Raw genomic sequence first — 17464 nt, forward strand, 5'->3', positions numbered from 1 at the left:
TACTTAATGCAGAGTTTTCAGAAAATCTTAGGGGGTCTGGGGTACTTTTTCTAAGAGATTCCAATGTTACCCAAATGTGGAGGAGCATCATGGTCAGTACTTTTGGTGTTTTCAGTGAAGCCCTGGCGATGATAGTGAGAACCAAGGCTTACTCCCAAAAGGGTTGAAGGCGTAGTGTCAAGAGGCCTGTTTTTGGAAGCAAATGTTACCTTGAAGTGTCACACTGCAGTCTTTAACATTCACGTGAGTTTATATTCTGTTTCATAATATTTACATAATAGATAGCTAATATTTATTTTAATATAAAATAGTCTTAAATTACATAACATCAGATAAAAATAGCTGCACCTTCCCCCAGCACGCTAAAAAATGTTCCAATTTACATAGAACACATTTTTACTATCCTTTTCACATCATCCATTCATTTAATAAATATTTATTGATCCTTGCAATAAGAAATCCTTGATTTCTTATTGCTATAAGAAATATAAAGATGTTATCTATTCTCTTTAAGATCCTACAAGGTACTTGAAGAAACAGCACCAAGACATGATACAAAAAGTCAAGTACAAGGCAACATAAAATGAAAAAGACACAAGGATGCTGTGGAAAGAGATTTTTGGGCAGGATGCTTAAATATTTGTGAATAAATCATTGAAGATGACAGTTTTATAGCTAAAAGGACCTAAGTTTATGTCCCAGTTCTTACACTTGCTGTATTACTTTGGTCAAGTGACTCACCCTTTCTAAGCTTCACTTTGCTTCCCCCAAGGGATCATGCAAGGTTAAGTTCATGTTGGAAATTTCTAGAACCAGATCAGTTTCGAGAGGCAGTGAAGTATGGTGAGGAAGAGGTCAGATTCTGTTATTCCATCACTGTTCAACTCAGGCCTTCCACTGTGTGTCCTTGGACCTCTCTGTTAAGTCTCTAGGACTCAGTGTCCTCGTATGTGAAGTGAAGGTAACTGGAATTGCATGCAGAGCAAAGACAAGAGTCATTAGACCGTTCCTGATCTTTTTACATGAGAGGGCTTTAGATATGGAATCTGGAGAATGAGTAGAGCAAAGAGAACAAACATATTTAAAAGCTATGGAAGCTAAGTAGGTCTGTGTAATATACTGCAATATAATATCTATAGTAATAATATATAGAAAAACAAAAGAAGTAGAAAAGATAGAAAGCTCTTAGAGGGTAGAAAAATAGAGAAGAGGAGAAAAGAGGCTTTTGAGAATCGTCACTATGGGTTATGATGTTTTTAGGAAGTCAAGTAAAGATTGCAGTTCATTTTTAAAATAATTCTGTTCTCTTCTTTGCCTGTTTGTTCAAACATGTAAATGGTCTGTTACAGTCTCTAGGCATGATTTTTAAATTAGACTAGAATATTGGAGTGACTAGGAAAAGAGAACCAATTTGAGGAGAAGAGATGAGTCTGAGGTGAGCAACCAGCTGCCAGGTGGTTACGAGTTGTGATTACGAGTTGTGATCAAATGTATTGGAAAAGCAGAACTTGGTTCTTTAGAAATCTTAACTTTGTGATAAAACTTTTTATTTTTATTTTATTTGTTTAATTTTTATGATTTTTCAGTCTTTAGGAAAAACCCATATTTAGAGGAAGGCATATGTCTTTAATTTTACTCTCCATAACTGCTACATATAATATTCATATGATAAAATAGTTGAATGTACAATAATAGTGCCAAAAATTGTGACATAATATAGACTCAGTAGAAAGAAGTTATAAAGATGGAAGAGTAAATGGGACAATGGTGACTGAATATAGATCAACTATATCAAAGTACAATTTTCAAAATGTGAAAACATGACTCTCCTACAGATCCATTGTGAGCATGTATCAGAGGTTTGTTTAGCTCGTTAGTGAGAGAACCAGCAGGGTGTAGCAGCTGGTTTATGGACCGTGAGGAGCAGAGACTATATAGTCTGCCAGGAATGGCATGCCGAAATGTTTGCAGTTAGGGACAAACTGGTTAATGTCCTACAGTAAAACCATAACCAGAAGATAACCAGCGGTTATCTTTTCTGCAAGCAGAAATTATTTGCACATCTATGGGACAAAAATAATCTACAAATTAATCTACAATTTACCTAGTCGGTAGTAAATAGCAAGTCAAAATAACATACATTCTCCCAGAGAATGAAATAACCTTTGGGTGAACATGTTGGACCTGTTCTGGTTTGATATTGAAAGGTGGCCATCCTTTGCTTATTTCCATTTCTGCTTAATTTTTAAAATATGTATAAAGATTAGAGAGGGGCCTTTAATACCTCCAAAATTACTAGGATGCCTGGGACTTTCCGTCGTGTTCCTGTGTATCTCAGTGTGCATGGGGTCTCCTGGCAGCAGATTTTTCTCCTGGGCTCAAGTCCCCCAATAACATACATCTGGTTTCTTAAAAGCAGATTTGTTGCTCTTTCAACTCCTTACCTTCCCACCTGCCTCTCCTGTTACCTTGTTTTGTTTCTAAACTGACTGTACTAAATGTCAGGTCCTCATGGCCTCCCCCACCCCCAAACAGATGTAGACTCATAGAAAGTCACTTTATAATAAAGTAGCAAGCCTATTTCAGATACAGATTGCTTTGCTGGATGTTCTGAAACCCTTTGCCATTAAGTCGTTTAAACTCAGTTAACAAAATCCACAAGAGTCTCCCACTAATGCGTTATTAACTTTGGCTTGGGATTACTGTAGAGGTGTTATTCTTTCTCTTTCTTGTGGCAATTCACAGTAGTTTCCTAAGTGTTGTTTGAAATTTAAAACTGGACGTGTGGTTAAGCAAGGAAGTAGGTGCGTTTTGTTTTACAGTCTCTTCTCTTTGTCCTCGTTCTGCCGAGCCTGGAATATTGTGTAGGCCTGTCCCACATGTGAGCATTAGGGCATGGAAACCAGCAGTTTCTGTAGCTCAGCAAAGTTAGAAGGGTGCCTGCAACAGCACGTTGCTAAGTAACAACCAGAGGGTGTGATGGGTGGTGCCCCTTCCTAAAGGACCCTTTCTGCTCTTTATGAAAGGACTGTGTTTTGGGGAGATGTATTATATATTTTTAGGACATAAAACCTCATAGGTTATGAATCCAGCCCCTGCACCATCTGCAACATGTGGCCTCCAGCCACTGAGCCCTCCTCAGGCAGAAAGCTGAACCTTGCTAGATGGCATGTTATGTTTCTTTGATTGTTCATGAGTTCTCTGTTCCAGAGTGAAAAACAGCCTCATTCTATGCACTGATTCTACCAGAATCTGCGCATCTCAATAAATATGTGCTCCTTCCTCCATAGGAAACGCACTGTGATATCCTCCCTGCAAGTTGTCTTTTTCAAGCTGAGTAACCCAATCTGCAGTTTATCTGTGTTTTTTTTTTTTTTTTAAGATGTGGTGCTTAGAACTGGATAAATTACTCCAGGGTGTGGGTTTAGGGAGGGATGGGAAGGATTGTTCCTCTTTTGGTGTGAGCTCTGCTCCTGTTGTTTGTGTGGACTAAGAGTGTCTTGGAATTTCTGTTAGCTGCACGGCAATGTCTGATCACATGCGCCATCTGGTTCACTACATCTTTGGGTTCTTTTTGAAGTAAATTGCTTTTGTGTCAAGTATTTCCATCTTAGTCATGGATAGGTAACTTTTAACCTAGTTTTTTAAACCTTAGCCATGAATATTGATGATAATAAACAGCACCATTAATAATAATATATAAGTTTTATCAGAGAGAAAGAATAGCACGGTGGTTAAGAGCCTAGCGCTGGGACCAGACTGTCTATGGGATCAAATCCTATCTCCTTTGCTTATTACTCTGTGACCTTGAGATAATTCGGTGTGATTGTGCCTGTAAGGTACTTCTCATGGCTCCTGGCACATGGTCAGTGATCAACAAATGAGAGCTGTTATTCTCTTTGCCAGACTCCTGCTGAGCTCTTCAGTAGGCATTATCCTGTTTAACCCAGCATCTTGAAGAATGCTATTATTATTCCTCCTTTTTTCATATGTGGGAACTGAAGCTCAGAGGAGTAACTTGTTCAGTTATATGGCTGCTGAGTGGTGCAGTCAGTTTGCATGCAGGTCTATCTGATGCCAAATGATTGGCACACTTACTTAGCCCTATTGTATGTTATTTATATTAGTATTTTCTGACCCATCCTTCTAACACTTGTCTATCTTTCAGAAAACTTCTGTTAAATATTTAATTTATACAAAGAATATTTGTAACATATGTGTAAGTTCAAAGATTAACAAATAACATATATGCACTACCCAACCTGAAATATAAAATGCCACCAACATCTGTGAATGTCCTTCCTTGTCCTCAAGCTCTGCCAACCCCTCCCAGGAGGTAACCATCTTTCTGAATTTTGGGATTATCACTCGTTGACTTTTCTTTATTGGTTTTTCACATATAAAAGTATTCCTAAACAATATTTTTCTCTATATGTCTAGTTGAATAAGCATAACGTAGGGAACATGAATATAAAGCAGCTTTATTTTTTGCTCCCCAGGGTCTCCTTAAATTAGCTCTGTGATTAGTTCTTCCCCTGCCTGCCATGAAAACCGAAGAGGTCCCGTGACTCTCTGGTCACTTTTGGGTCATAAAAATCTGAGTCACTTCAAGTTTAAAGAAACAAACTCCTCGACTTCTGCAGTTAAGATGCTCAATTTCACGTAATAATCAAGCTTTAATCTTGAGGTTGCAGGGCATGTCTCACCTCTGTCCCCTCACAGGGTATCCCGAGCCCTTGTTCTTTCATGTGAATTTTAAAGTCAGCTGCTTGGGCGAGCCCGTGGCTTAGCGGTTAAGTGTGCGCGTTCCGCTACTGGTGGCCCGGGTTCGGATCCCGGGCGCGCACCGACGCATCGCTTGTCCGGCCATGCTGAGGCCGCGTCCCAGATACAGCGACTAGAAGGATGTGCAACTACGACATACAACTATCTACTGGGGCTTTAGGGGAAAAAAAAAGGAGGAGGACTGGCAATAGATGTTAGCTGAGAGCCGGTCTTCCTCAGCAAAAAGAGGAGGATTGGCATGGATGTTAGCTCAGGGCTGATCTCCTCACACACAAAAAAAAGTCAGCTGCTCAAGGTCACACACAGAGTTAGGAATTTGATTGGAGTGTTTTTGACTCTTGAAGTTGTGATGGTGTTGGCTTTTCCTTTCCCTTCGTCAGGTTATCATGACTATTAACATAAGGGGTGAGTTTCTGGGCGCTTATCTAGATGAGCAGGGACCCTCTGTGATGTGTACAAAGCTCTCGAGCAGCAGGTCTGCCTCGCTGTTCTGACGGTGCCACTCCTCAGCAGCTCTTTATTTATGTTTTAAATTAATGTACTTTATTTTTAGAGCAGTTTCAGGTTTACAGAAAAATTGTTTGGAAAGTACGGAGTTCCCTTATACCCCTCTCCCCTGCATAGTTTCCCCGGTTATTGACATCTTAGGTCAGTGTGGCATGTTACAGCTGAGGAGCCAGTGTTGATACACTGTTATTAACTAAAGTCCACAGTTTACCTTAGGGTTCACTCTTGGTGTTGTATGTCCTATGGGTTTGGACAAATGTGTAAGGACACGTATCCCCATTACAGCATCATACAGAATAGTTTCACTGCCCTAAAACTCCTCTGTGCTCCTCTTTTCATCCCTCCCTCCCCCTTCACCCCTGGCACCCACTGATATTTTTACTGTTTCCATGGTTTTGCCCTTTCCAGGATGTCATATAGTTGGAATCATGTAGTACGTAGCCTTTTCAAATTGGTTTCTTTCACTTAGCGTTATGCTTTTAAGGTTTGTCCATATTTTTTTCTTTCATAGCTTGATAAACTCGTTTCTTTTTATTGCTGAATAATATTTCGTTGTCTGGATGTACCACAGTTTGTTTATCCATTCACCTACTGAAGGGCATTTTGGTTGCTTTCAAGTTTTCGCAATTACGAATAAAGCTGCTATAAACACTTCAGCTGTTTAGTTTTGGTCTCTCAGGTCCTCATTTGTAAAATGAGACATTGAATAAAAGCCCTTATCATTTCTAACACTCAAAAATCTGTGAAGAAAACTGACTGCTAGAAACAGGAAAAGGAGGATGAGTGACATTTAGAAGTCAGATGTAATGGTCCCCCAAGAGGAGGAGACGCATGAGAGAGGAAGAAAGGAGGAGGAGAAGGGTGGCCATAGGGTGAATAAAGAGGCTTGAAATGCAAGGACTGGTTGGAGCCGCCAGCATGGCGATAGGGATTACCTATTTTTAAATGTAAAACAAAACCAGGAGCAGCAAAAAGTACAGCTGGAGGTGGAAGAGCTGCCAGCGGGCTGCGGTCAGGCCGAGGGAAGGTGGGAGGTGTTCCGCTGGGGCTACTGGTGGAACCCAGGGCACCTGCTGCTCAGGGTGCGTGACCGGTTTTTCCACCTGTAGCCAGTACTGCGTGCGGAGCTAGAAGGGAAGGACTGCCAAGTGGCAGACGGAGATGAATGTATCTATGTGCTCAGCTGGCTGGGTGACAGAATCAGCTTGAAACACTAACAGCGACGATCAGACCTGCGGGGTAGCCCTCACCACACAGCCCCTGTCATGGCCCTGGTGCTCCGATCGTAGCTCACACGGCCAGTGCCTCCCACTGCGGTGGGTGAGACTTGCTGTTCTGTCTGACCAGGAAGGGTGCACGTGGAGAACTCACCGGCCCTGAGAAACCTCTGGACCCTTTGAATCGGGGTATGTCCCGAAGATCATTTGTTAGAGGGCTCCTGATGGCTTTGCTGTGAAAGGCCTCTCTTGGTGGCTCTGACCGATAGTCACAGGAACAAGGTCTTCTCTACCGTGTAATTTAGGGTCGTGCCCGGAGGGAAGCTGAAGTCCACGCAGGCAATACCACTAAGACATCAAGATGCTCGTTTTAAAGCCCCTAAAAAGAGTGATAGAAAACCACCAAGAGAGAAGACTTTTTCTGAGGTTGTTGGTGATGAAGATAGAAAAGTTGTGGGGTACGTTCCAGATTTTTCTGAGGTGGGGATTTGGGAAATGTATTGTGGCTCTTTTGACCGAAATGCATTACCTTGATACTTACAGTTAAAGGCATGCTTTACCTTGAATTATGTGACCTGTTGTCTAAATCCTCTTCAGAATGTTTATTAAACTATTCATAAGGCAGTTATGATTAATATTTTTTATTTTGTACTTTTAAGAGCTTTATTGATATAGTCTACATACCATACAATTCTCTCACTTCAGTTGTACAATTCAGTAATTTTTAGTAAACTCACAAAGCTGTGCAACCATCACTATAATCTAATTTTGGAACATTTCTATCATCCCCCCAAATGGCCTCATGGCCATTTATAGTCACTGCTGTCTCCTCCCCTGGCCACCACTGTCTACCTTCTGTCTAGATTTGCCCTTTCTGGACATCTGATTTCACTCAGCCTTTTAAGGTTTCACTTAGCTTTTGAGGTTTTTCCGTGTTGTAGCAATGTTCATTTTTATACAATTAAAGTAAGTGACTGGATAATGCTTGTCTCTTGTATTCTTTGATAGAGCTGAGTTTTAAAAGATAATAGGTAAGGATATCATTTTGTTATGCATTTGTGAGTTTGTTTTTTAATTCTTCTTGGATTTAATTTCAGAAGGACGTTGATGATCTCACTGTGTAGAAGAGTCTGATCTTCCTGTGACTGGGCCCCAAGCCGTCTTTTGATTGTAAAGCTGCAGAGCCGCACTGAATAGGCAGCCCAGCAGCTGGAAATATTTTGCCCATGATCATAAAGGGCCTTTGGTCCCACATAGAACAACACATTCTTGAGACTAGCCTGGGGGACAAGTGTCTGCATGAGTGCTTTCTCACCTGCACCAGGACTGGGCAGGGCACCAGCCAGCACAGCTCATAGAACCCAGTACTAGCCCCAGTCAAAGACTTAAGCCTCTATTTTTTAGCTTCACCTGTACTTTGAGGAACAATATTAGAATGCTCCAGTGACTTCTTGTGTGTGTGCAAATTGGGAAAGAAAATTAAAATTGAAGTTTAATACCTGAAGGGAGTAGGAGGAAGAATCTTGCAAAATAATAGATAATAGACCCAATATTCCTGTTCAGAAGACATAGGTAGAAGAAAGTGACAACTCTCTCATTAGGCAGGCTTTTTTCTTTTGTTCTTCATCTCTTTGTACATTTCTTATTATTTGAGATAAGAAATTTTCACTCAGCAAAGGGAGCAAAGCACTCACAGGAGATCAGAATAATGTTATGAGCACCACTTATTTTGTGAAATAAAGAATGGTATAAAGGTGGAGCATTCCACGTGCTTGTCCAATTTGGTGCTAGAGTAGTTGATAAGGAGACAGTAAAACCCTAACTTGGGAAGTGGTAAATAGCTGCTAGAATTATGCTGTGATTTTTATTATGTGAAGCTTTCTGAAGAACAGATACTTGGAGTTGCCTCTTTCCAGAGTATAAGGGACCATTCTGTAGTGGATGTACATTAGTGCCTGGGTAATCATCAAGTAACAGAAAAGAAAGAAATACTCATAATATAGCGCTTCAACTTTTCCCATTTCTCTTCTCTAAATTCCACACGAAGAAGTCTCAAAGACACCAGCTTCATATCATAAAGTCTGTTTTGGTGACTGCTAGTCAGGTGTCAAATCAAGAGAAAGGACAGAACTCCTGTGGCCCTCACATTGTTTCTTTCAGTATCGCTATTCAGGATTAGACGTGGGTGTGGGCCTCTGTGTATGTTACATGTAGATGGACGACCGCCTGTGTATTGGGAGAGCATGACTTCAGTTATGTGAGGCCCTCCCTTCATTTCATGGCTGATTCCTGGAGGCAAGAATTGGGCTTGGGTATTTTCTGCGGCTTAAATCCAGTGGGCCCTCCAAGTCTCAGACTTATTTCTCCTTTTTCTTGGTAGATATGCATGAAAAGAAGCTGGAAAGACTCCTTTTTTGATATTATAATGTACAAGTAATTGATGAGAAGAATTTGGTAGTCTCTTTGGCAGATGGATAAGTATACTTTGTAGACTTTCAGACCTGATGTTTACAGAGAGGCCCTGAATGTTTCTTCAAGTATTTATTGAGAGGCTCTTGGTGCCAGGCATTGTGCTCTCTCTATATATACACGCTATATATATATATATATATATATATATATATATATACACACACACATACACACGCTATGGCTATGGCCTCTGTTCGAGTCTCTGTCTAGTGGGGGTGCTTCAGTTACACACACATGTGACTTTACACAGTAGGTGTGTGTTCGGTGCAGCCTGGCACCGCATTGTGGTTTAGCACAGGCCTTGTCACTTTGGAAGCCATCAGGGAAATTTCGCTTCCTGAACTGAATCTCCTAGGTGACAGTGGCAGGAGGCGGGTCGCAGAGGGCCTTGTATGGAATAACAGACGGGAGCTAACCAGAGTGCCTGTTATGTATCAGACATGGTCGCATGAATAATATTATTAAATCCTTACCACAATCCTCCAGGGTCTCTGGTACTGTTATTCCAACTGTGCAGATGAAAAATCTGAGGAACATTTGTGCTCAGGAATATTTGAAACTATACAATAATTGTGAATCTTCCTGAAGCAAATATATTTTGGAAAATTTTAAGTAAGTTAACTGGTAAATTTAAAAGCATAGTTTTGTTTTTTTTAGCTGGAGGTTTATTTGTTTGTTTGTTTGTTTTTTGGCGAGGAAGATTGGCCCTGAGCTAACATCCATGCGAGTCTTCTTCTGTTTTGTGTGGGATGCCTCCACAGCATGGCTTGATGAGCAGTGTGTAGGTCTGCACCCGGGATCCGAACCTGCGAACCCCAGGCCACTGAAGCAGGGTGCGTGAACTTAACCACTATGCCACCAGGCCGGCCCCTGGAGCTTTTTTTTTAATAATGCAGTAAAATATACATATCATAAAATTTAGCATTTTAACCATTTTTAGGTATACAGCTCAGTGGCATTAAGTGCACAGTATTCACATTGTTGTGCATTCATCACCACTGTCCATCTCCAGAACTTTTCCATCTTTCCAAACTGAGACTCTGTACCCATTAAACACTAACTCCCCTTTCCTCCTCCACCCCTCAAACCCCTGGCAACCACCATTCTCCTTTCTGTCTCTATAAAGAATTTGACTACTCTAAGTACCTCATATAACTGGAATCATACAGTATTTGACCTTTTGTGACTGGCTTATTTCCTTTAGCATAATGTCCTCAAAGTTAATCCATGTTGTAGCATATTGCAGAATCTCCTTCCTTCTTAAGGCTGAATAATATTCCCGTATATGTATATACCACGTTTTGTTTATCCATTCATCAGTTGATGGTCATTTGGGTTGCTTCTATCTTTTGGCTACTGTGAATAATGTTACTATGAACGTGGGTGTACAAATATCTCTTCAAGAGCCAGCTTTCAGTTCTTTTGGGTCTATCCCTACAAGTAGAATTGCTGGGTCCTATAGTAATCCAATGTTTAACTTTTTGAGGAACAGCCATACTGTTTTCCATAACAGCTGCACCATTTTACATCCCTACCAGCAGTGCACAAGGATTCTAATTTCTTCACATCCTCCCCAACACTTATGTATTTTGGATAATAACCACCCTTGTAAATGTGAGGTGGCACGCATTTTTTTATGAAAACAAATCTTAGGAAAAGAATGCAAAATTTGCGTGACTTGTAAAGATAAATCGTAAAACTTTACATTTCCTGCGTTCAGTAACCTGCCACCTCAGCCTTTCCTGAGGGTGTGAACTGGCTCTCCTGAGCCCCCAGGGAGAGGCAGCTGCAGTGGGCTAAGAGCTCAGGTGCTGGCTCCATCCCTTTCTGTGCTCTTAGGGCTCAAGCTCAGATTTTGCATCTGTGAAATGGGTGTGATAATAGGGTGTGGGTGTGACTGTTGAGAATACCCGGCATATAGACTGTCTCGCTCTCTCTCTCATCAATTGTTATTATCATCAGGAGTGATTTAGAGGAAAGTCTGAGCAGCACTGCCCGGTGGGAGCTGTTGAAGAGCCTTCAGCTGGTAAGTGATGGACCTTGTTCTTATCAGCTGCCAACAGTTCGGAGACTGCATTCCTTTGTCAGCAAGCTGGAGGAAGGCAATTAATGTCAGAGGAGGCACAGAGTTGCTGAATGTGTTTAGAATCAAGGACGTTGTGGTCTCCCAGAAGAGTGAGGGAATAGGGAGGAAGCAGCTTTATTCCAGTGATTACTTGTAATAGGAGGTTCGGTTGCCAATCAGGATGAGTACCACGTGCTCCACAGTCCTGTTGGTTATAGATGTGGAGCAGTTCCAATTCCAGATTATACTACCTTGAAATAAAATATAGAATGTGCCCTAGGAAGTTGAAGCGAAGAGCATAATTTCATAATGTCCCAGTGCTACTAGAATTCCAGGTAGGGAATATCAATAGAGCCCAAATTCTTAGAGAGCCATTTTGCCTTCCCATCTGGATGGTGGTTCACACTGGCTTTTACTCCTAGTCAGTCATGAAGGGCCTGGTAGGGGTGAGCACTTTCCAGATTGATCGTTAGCTGCAAATAGGGTCCAGAGGGTCCCCAAACTTTCTCAGTTCCTGAGCCCTGGTGTCTCAGTCAGCCTTTTACAGAGCCCTAGGCCAAAAGAAATACCTAACCATTTCATTTGTTAAGTAGTTTTAATTAGCATCTGAAAAAGGTTGTTTCTAAGTGTCAAAAGAAAGAAAAAGAAAGTTAAGAGCTTCAGCTTCCTCAGAAATTAGTGTGCTTGGTTTAATTTGAAGTCAAGTGGAAGTCTCAAGAGATAAATGTTCACTCCACTGTTGAAGATTGGATATAAGTTTTGTTTTTTTTTTAACCTAAAGTTTTACAAAATTACGTAGAAAACACAAAATTCCTAGAAAATAGGAATCTCTAATTATATTTTGTTATTTTCTGGACAAGATTATAATCTGCAGCACAGGCCCATGTTGAACGTGGCCTCTTGGGCCTCACGCGGTGTTGGTGAGCTCTCAGTGTGTGGCATGGACCCGTTAGAACAGCAATGCGGCGAGGAGTGTCGCTAACCACCAACTTAGGTGGCCAAGAACAAGACTTAGGACAAGCCATTTTAGGAATTCCACTTGAAAATGCAATGTAATCACAGTAATATCAGCAATGAGCATTTTAAAAGACCCATTCCTGTTTCTCTTTAAGCCCCAGTTATGTTTTCAATTGTCTGAGGTGGACAGAGGTATGACTTGAACTTCATTTAATTTTTAATTTTAAAAGATCAGTGTTCTTGTTGAAACTAGTCACACTTACGGTGTTAGGTGAGGGAATTAAAGATGAAAAGACAGTTCTTGCCAAAGGTTATTGAATAAGTAAAAAGAGGACCTTTGTCGTGAGGTGACAACATCAGCATCCATGTTCTTGGAGCTCCGGGAACCGTCCTGAATAATAGGTATGAGAGACGTGAATCCCTAGTCTTTATAATAAATCCACCCTATTGGGCTGTTTCCTCCTTGGTCCCTCTTCCAGGCCACTCGCCTCTAGCTGTTACTTAAGAGATGCTTCTCAGGCCTTTGCACTGGCCTGGCCCCTCTAGTGTTAATCACTTTCCAAAGTGCCAGGATAGCCTCTGATCTGTGTCTGGAGCACAGACCTCTCTTGCCGACTCCAAGCACAGGGTAATCTGTAGCTGCCTCCTGGACGTCTTCACTTGCATGATGCAAAGTCAGTATATTTAACTTGGAACTCCTCATCTTCCCTCCCAATCTGCTCCCCTCCAGGCCTGGGTAGTTCAGTAAAGGCATCACCATTAGACCCAGCCTCTCACCTGGAGTCACACCCGTCTCTTCTATCTATCTCCTCTCCCTCATCCCACACCTTCAGTCAGTCACTGGGCCATCTTGATTCTATCTCCATCACCCCTCCTCATCTCACAGCCACCATGCAAGTCCAGGCCACTGTTGTCTTCCAATGGCAGTTCTCTTAGCCTCATAATTGCCTCTGGTCTTGCTGCCTTGGGACTTGCGTAGGTCCCCTGATGCTGAAGGTTCCCGTGATCCTTAGAATAAACCCCAAAGTCCTTAACATGGCTTTCAAGGCCCTAGTCTCTCCCTGCGCACTGTCCTTCAGCCAGGTCTCCACCCCAGGCTCTTGGTACCCGTCACCTTCCATCATCTCTCAAGTCCTAGCGCTAATGTCACTTCCTGAAGGAGGCCAGGTCAGATATCATAACAATGCGGACTTCATTACAATTGCTTGTGTAATTATGTATCTTTCCCCAGTTGGCTAAAGGTCTGTGATGGCTGAGACCATGTTTGCTGTTCACCACACTACTCCTAGTGTCTACCCCAACATCAGCGAGACAGGAGGAATCAAGGAAATGTTTGTCGAATGAATGAATGAACAAACGATGCCTTATATGAGGTTCTTTCTTGTTAAAAGATGAACTTTCAAAACAAGCCACAGGAACTTCATTTAAATTGAAGCCATCCATGTTTCTTTGTAGTTGACGTTCACTCAGATGATGAGAGTCTCAGTTGACTTTGCAGGTGATCTTACCTCCACGTGTCCTGAACTGCTTATGTAACCACCCCAGAGGCAACTGAGGCCGTGATTATTGCCAAACCGCCAGACTCTTGCGTCAGAACAGTTGGTTTAGGAGGGACTATTGGGACCTATAGAGTTGATTGCCATATCATTGTAGTTCTGAAATTATAATTAGAAAAGAAATGAACCAGCAGACTTGGGCAGATTTTTTTTTTTTTTTTTTTTTTGCAAGGAGGGCATGAAGCAGAACAGTTTTTTTTGTTTGGTCTTTTTTTTGCTGAGGAAGATTTGCCCTGAGCTAACATCCATCACCAGTCTTCCTCTTTTTGCTTGAGGAAGGTTCGTCCTGAGCTAACATCCGTTGTAAATCCTCCTCTATTTTGTACATGGGCTGCTGCCACAGCATGGCCACCAACCAACGGTGTAGGTCCACACGCGGGAACCGAACCTGGGCCACCAAAGTGGAGCATGCCGAACTTAACCACTGGGCCACCAGGACTGGCCCACAGGGTAGTTTTTTAAATGAAATTTGAATGTAGTTAACTTGGTCATACTGAAACACACACTTGAGTGGCTACTTTGCCAGATCTTGAAAAAAATGAAAGGCAGGCTTTGTTTGGTGGACGGGGAGGCTCAGACTCACAAGCCTTGCTTTCGTAGAGGTAACTGCTCTGCTACACCACTCCTGTCCCTGAGCCCTAAAATCAGTGCCATCGGGGAGAACAATGAACAACAGGCAAACAAGACAAGCTCAGGATGGAGAGAGAGGCTATGAACATAGCGGTGTGGCTGGCAGGCTGGCTTCGAGTTTTCTGCCTCCATAGCAGGGTTGCTCTTCTTCTGCAGTAGACGCTACGGTAGAGGAGGTGACAGCAGGTGTGTTTCTTCACGCTGCGCTGGGGCTGTGCCCTATCTCCACAGCATCACGGACGTTCCTGGAGTGAGATATTGGAGGAAGGTGGCCACGAGGCAGAAGTAACCTCTTTCATAGTGGAACAGTGTGGAGGGGGAGAGGGTGATAGGGAGGCTGAGAGCCCCTCAAAGAGGTTGAGTATAAAGAGAGGAAGATCTGAGGATGTCAAGGCCAAGTGCATGTCTTTCCAAATATGGGAAAGTGTCTTTCTCATACTGGAAAGAGAAGACAAGACTCTTTTTCCTCTCCTTTTCCCTCTTCTGCCATATGAGCCCCCAAGCCAGAGAAATCAGGTTCATCTTTTTATTAATTACTATTGTTAATTTATTTTAATATATTACTAACTATAACTATTAATATTGCAATCATTACTTACTATTAGTTTATTTACATTATGGATTAAGTGGGATTGGGCAGATAATAGAATCTTACAGGGAAATATGTTAAATTCTGAACAACTGACTTTTAGAATACTACTTGTTGGGGCTGGCCTCATGGCTTAGCAGTTAAGTGCGCGGGCTCTGCCACTGGCGGCCCGGGTTCGGATCCCGGGCGCACACCAACGCACTGCTTGTCAGGCCATGCTGAGGTGGCGTCCCACGTAGAGCAACTAGAACGATGTGCAACTATGACATACGACTATCTACTGGGGCTTTGGGGAGAAACAGGGAAAAAAAGGAGGAGGATTGGCAATGGATGTTAGCTTAGGGTCGGTCTTCCTCAGCAAAAAGAGGATTGGCATGGATGTTAGCTCAGGGCTGATCTTCCTCACAAAAAAAAAAAAGAGAGAGAGAGAGAATACTACTTGTCAAAATTCTGAGACATCTGTTATTTATATCTCACAGGGCTGAAAAGAAAAGGCATATATTGTCCGTGGAGATGCATAGAGAAAAGATAGAGCTAATTTAAAAATGAAACAATGGCATTTAATATATATTTGGTTTCAGAGGCATTCTTTGGGAAAAGTGGCCACATTCCCCCACATCTACATTCAGATATTCCTTTGCTGGTTCCTTACTGTGCCTAGCCGTACTTAATTTCCATCTGGCAATGACCTTTGAACTGGCAGGATGGCTATAGGGAGGAGAACGTGCTTCCATTTGTGAATCGCAAAGCAGTGACCTGTGATGTGGGTGCCTTTTCTGCACCCCTACAAGCTGCATGGGATGTGTCATTTTTGTGAAAGTCCAGTTGCTTATATAATCTTAAATCCATTGAATTTCTAACAGAGTATTTCACTTCTTTTTGATCCAGAAATTTTTAAGTAAAATTCCATTTCCTATTAACCTATAAATATAAAATTTATGCTTTACAAAGAAAGGTGTCATGCTATGAGCATACTTGATATTTCATTGAGAATATTTTCTTTACGATGTATTTGCTTCTCATAACAACCCTGTAAAATACCCTCAAAGAAATGGTAGAGTCACACTGAGAAATCTGAGGTCAAGGATGGGATGTGACCGGCCGCAGTTCCCAGAGCTAGTGAAAGGCAGAGTAAGAACACAAGTCCAGGAATCCTGAGCCTCAGCCGGTGCCCTTCCTCCTTCACCTAACCTGCCGTGAGCTGTAACTCTTTGAGCCTTGCTTACTGCGAGGGACGCTCCCCTGGTCTTGTCTGGTGGTCGTTGGGCTCTTTGTAACTGCTCTCGCAGAAGGCGAATCTCTTTCCTTCCTTTTTTTTTTTTTTTGTTAATTTTTTGTTTATTGCAGTAACATTGGTTTATGACATTGTAAAAATTTCAGGTGTACTTAATTGCCTGGAGACTCAACCTTCAATGTGCTGTTGCCTCACAGAACATAAGCTCTGTCTCATCTTGCACAGTGCTCCATTCTCTTATTTTAGGTTCAAGATATCGAGTCTTTGTTATTCTTTTGGTTTTTTTTTTTTCTTTTTTTTATCACCTAAACTGAACTGATTTTGAACTTTCCACAAAAGACAGAATATGGTATTTGTTTCGTTTCAGGCCCCTGCCAAGCATCTGACATATTTAAAACATTGTTAAGTTCTGTGTCAAAGGAGCCATGTCAGTGGGATATGATGCCAGGGTGTTCCTGAGTCTGATCCACGCTCCTGTCATGTTCCATTAGGTATCCAAAGCTTCTGAGTTGTGAGAGCCCGGAACCATCACGTCAGGTGAATGAAGCTGAGGAAATAATAACGTGGCCGCACTGATGGCCAGGTCTCCCCGATAGGCACCGTGTTGGAGGTTAGGGCCAGGTTGATGGGCTGTGAGGGCCCACAGGTTAGTGATGACAGACATGACTGGAAAGAAAGTCAGAACCGAAAATGAGAGGGAAGGAGCATGCTCCTGGGGGTGTGTTTGGAGGGGTTTAGAGTTTCTAAGGGATAAAGCTGTTTAGCATGGCTTGTCTTTTACACTCATTGCCCCACCAGCAGGTAATGGATGAGTAGGGAGAGTAGATAATGACAGGTGCCACTAGTGGCTCTATCCATAGGAATGGTGCATTGATTACTGTTGCAAGGAGACCTTTGTGTGCACAGCACCAAGAACTGTGCCCTTCCTCATAGCAAGTGCCCTAAACAAATAAACCAAGTGATGGTGGGGCAGGTCATGTGATCCCACAAAAGCTGGCCACAAATCTTTGTGGGTAGAAAGAATGGTAAAACTCCAGAGAAGCCGCTAAGGAGCCCTCCCGAGTTGCCAATGCGTCCCCTTTTAAAGAACAAGTATACGCAGAGAAATTGGCACTGACAGTGAGAGCCTGAGGAACATGTGACATTTTTCTCCACCATAAATTTTCCTCATTAGGATTCTTCTCTTCTGCCCCTTTCAGGTTTTCCTTGTAGTTGGGGCCAGCTTGCTTTTCTGAGTCATGGGAGAGCGTGAGAATGTGGCTTCCTAATTAGCAGCAGGAAATCTTTATTTCGAGCACAATGTCTGTAGTCCTCCGGATCACTTCTTCATGCCTCATATAAGTGATGTCTCCTGAGGATGGGTTCATCATAATAGCCTTCTCCCCGAACAAAGTGGCCGCAGATGAGCTCCTGTCAGGCCGGGCTGTGCAGTCCCACGGGTGGAGACGTGAG

At 42.4% G+C, this 17464-nt stretch overlaps 1 protein-coding gene across 8 annotated transcripts in view; it reads left to right on the forward strand.

The window, feature by feature from the left end:
* The window catches only part of SPATA13 (spermatogenesis associated 13), a 351835-nt gene that overhangs the window by 248441 nt on the left and 85930 nt on the right, over positions 1–17464 (forward strand). The window contains exon 1 of one of the 8 annotated variants that reach the window (XM_087436297.1): positions 10944–11007. The exons of the other annotated variants lie outside the window; for them this stretch is intronic. The gene's annotated coding sequence lies outside the window, so the exon portion shown is untranslated. Of the gene's footprint in view, positions 1–10943; positions 11008–17464 lie in introns of those variants that run through there. 8 annotated transcript variants of the gene reach the window in all.

Source organism: Ceratotherium simum, chromosome 10 (genome assembly GCF_057802395.1).
Source record: "Ceratotherium simum simum isolate JZ-2026a chromosome 10, ASM5780239v1, whole genome shotgun sequence".
Taxonomy (NCBI): domain Eukaryota; kingdom Metazoa; phylum Chordata; class Mammalia; order Perissodactyla; family Rhinocerotidae; genus Ceratotherium; species Ceratotherium simum.